This window comes from Pithys albifrons, chromosome 4 (assembly GCF_047495875.1).
Source record: "Pithys albifrons albifrons isolate INPA30051 chromosome 4, PitAlb_v1, whole genome shotgun sequence".
NCBI lineage: Eukaryota > Metazoa > Chordata > Aves > Passeriformes > Thamnophilidae > Pithys > Pithys albifrons.
The window spans coordinates 40,070,921-40,073,980 of record NC_092461.1 but is presented as its reverse complement, the minus strand read 5'-3'; positions in this window follow the sequence as shown (position 1 = coordinate 40,073,980).

The window sequence follows — 3,060 nt, the reverse complement described above, 5'->3', positions numbered from 1 at the left end:
TGCAGAATCCTTCTCATGCAGTAGTTTTATTCTTGGGCATGGGACTAAAATGTCACTCTGTCACCGTAGTGTTCAAGCCCATCAAATGTCATCAAAGCAACTTTCCCTGGTATTTCTGCAGAGGTGCAGTTTCATCACTGGAAGTCCTTTATTCTAGTGTAGTCTTTTCCATTCCATGTACTTAACCTCTGAGGAGAAGGGAAAGTACCAGAGGATGGATACCTGCTTCCTTCAGGCACAATCTAAATGTGTAGTGAGGGTACTGGATATTTGAAGGCACTTGCACATGTGGTGTCTGATGTGTTTGCTTTGGCTAAAGACATTTTTGACTGGGAACTTGGAAGAAAGGAGACCAAATTGTTTATGTGAAGTAATCCAGTGTGAGGATTCATTTTAGCAGTATAACTACAGTGAGTCTGATGAAACTAAAGAAATACAAACCAAGATGGTGAAAGAAATGTAATAACCTCCTCCTTGTGTTTAAATCGTCCTTTATTCCATCCTGGATTTTCTTGAGAATGTGTATGTAACTACTGTTTTATCTTTTTTTCCCTTTCCCCTTGATCCCAAGTCCATTTGTTGCACTTGAAAACTCCCAGTGCATGTCTCTAGCTTTGTCATCGTGATAGAGATCAAGGCTCCTTCTGAACCACAGATGAAATGTATCTGCTTTTATTGTTCAGCACTTACGGATAATGTTAGTTCCCCCCCCCAGTCCTCTGGAACAAAACCAAGCTTCTTAATGCTTCTTGGGAAGGAGCTGCTTGGTACAAGATGCCTTTTGGAAATAGATCATCTGGAATGTGGCCGGCTGTAGGAATTGGGCTGGGCATGAAACCTGCAGTACTTCTGGAGCTGCAGTGATGTTCACAGCTGGGGTTCCATCCTGCACACACAGTGCTAAGTGATGTGGCATGATGTGCTCAGCTGTGCAAACTTCAGTCTCTGCCCTCATGTCTTGGTTTGAGATAAGCAACTGCCAACCCCCCCCAAGCAGAGAGAGAAAAGCCTCCCTCCTAACACCAGGGAAAGGGAGGAAAAGAGAGAGGAAAGGAAAAAACCACTTCAAACCAAGTTTATACTAAAACTACATATATTTTTCACAGAAAGAGACAATTAGAAGAGAGTACAAATATACACTCACACAAGTCTGCAACAACAACTTCCCCACCTCAACTTCATAACGAACACACAGATTCTACTGTCTTAACTACACATTACTTAAGAAAAGACTTATTCCCCAGGGAGACAAATTCAAGCAGAAAGGAGAGACCCCGAACAACAAATTTTACTTTCCTGAGATACCCTGTGAGCCAGTGGTGGGCCTGGTCCTCTCCATCCCCCCTGGGACAGCATCGTGCGTCCTCCCAAGAGGAGGGCTGAGAAGCCACTGCCTTAACCACTGCCACACTGGTTCCTACTTCCCTGGAGATGATGTCATAATGTGGTATGGAATACAAAATTACTGGCTAGAAGAAGTCAGCTGTTAGCTCAGCCCAGCTCAAGTCAGCTGACAGCTTCGGCCTAGTCCAGACTTCAGAGCCCAAGTTTAGGCCCACCTAGGTGAACCCATAACACCTCAGCAGCATAGGCTGTGGGGCCGCAGGGAACTCCACATGTTCTGATCCTTTTGTCCTTGGTTTTGCAGAGCTGCATGGAAATGAATCCAAAGTATCACTGTGTGAGTAGGGTGATGGAGGCATTAGTTTACAGCAGCTTTATTATATTAAATATATTAAACTGGGGAGGAAATAGTAGTTTAGAATAAGTGTTGGGAGAAAGGGGAAGCGTCCGTTCAACCTGTTATGTCCTAGAGTTCACTCTTAGCAGAATGGAGAAATAGAAACACACCTCTTTATTATAAGTCTTCAGGGACCATTCCTACTCCCCCACCCTGCCTCCCCCTACGTGAAAAAAAAGGGAAGAAGCTAGACACAGAATTGAGAAATGCCGAGGGTCTGAGCAGACTGAGAAGAAGTAGAAATGGAATTGGAAAGTACTCTCATGACTTATTTTTTCGTCTGTCTGAGCTTCAGAGAATCAGCATGAATTGGCCTGGATTGTATGCTCAATGGTTGTATGAAAAAATGTGTTGAAAAAGTGCATGAGGTATTGTTCCAATCATTTGTAAATTAAATCCGATCAAGTTGGTGTAATACTCTGAAGCCCTATGTTTCATTGTAGGGCACAGGGAGTGATGTAGTAGGACTAAACCAATGGAGGGTTCTAGACAGACAAATAAATGTCTTGCCTGTAGGTGTCAGCACTTCTCTTGCTACTGTCCTGACTTCCAGCAACACTCAACATCAGGAAAAAATAGTGGATTCGGTTTTTTGCTTTTGTTAAGTGGCTGTTCTTTGCTAGTGAGCACTATTGAAGTAACATAGTTTTGTATAATTAACAGGCAGAACTCTCCTTACTGGATAAAGAGGCTTCAGAAAATACACTTGGTTAAACTTTTACTTACAGAATATCATATAGCTGCTTATGAAACTAAATAATAAGACTAAGCCTTTGGCAAATATTGATAAGAATAACATTCATCAGGTGTAAGGAGCTTGCTGATTCCATGCGCATTGCCATATGTGACAGCATGTCTCAGGTTAAGTGTTAGTTCCAGGTTGGCAGAGTTCTGGCTTTTGAAGCAGAGTAATGGCCCTTGGGATGGGTCATAGGACTTTATTACTTTCTACGTGCAGCTGGGTCATGTTTGTTTGTCTGCTGTTAACCACCAACTTTCCTGGAGCTCTGGAGTCCAGATGTGGAAAGGTGACTCAGCTCTGAGTAAATGTGTGTGACTGGAGTGTCTGAGCAACCTGGAGAACCTGAGTCTGACACACCTTAGAAGCAGGAGAAGGAATGTGGTTTAGCCCAGTGCTGTTTACATAAGATTTATTTTATAATTGTGGTTGGAAGGGTGGCAGAGTGAATTGAAATGTCTTTTTAAAGCATAGCAAGAAAATTGACATGGAACATCTTCTCTCCTGGACTTGGTACTCTTGTCACCTGCCTGGCAAGTTTGATGGTAGCCATTTGATTCAGAAATACATTTGAGATTTA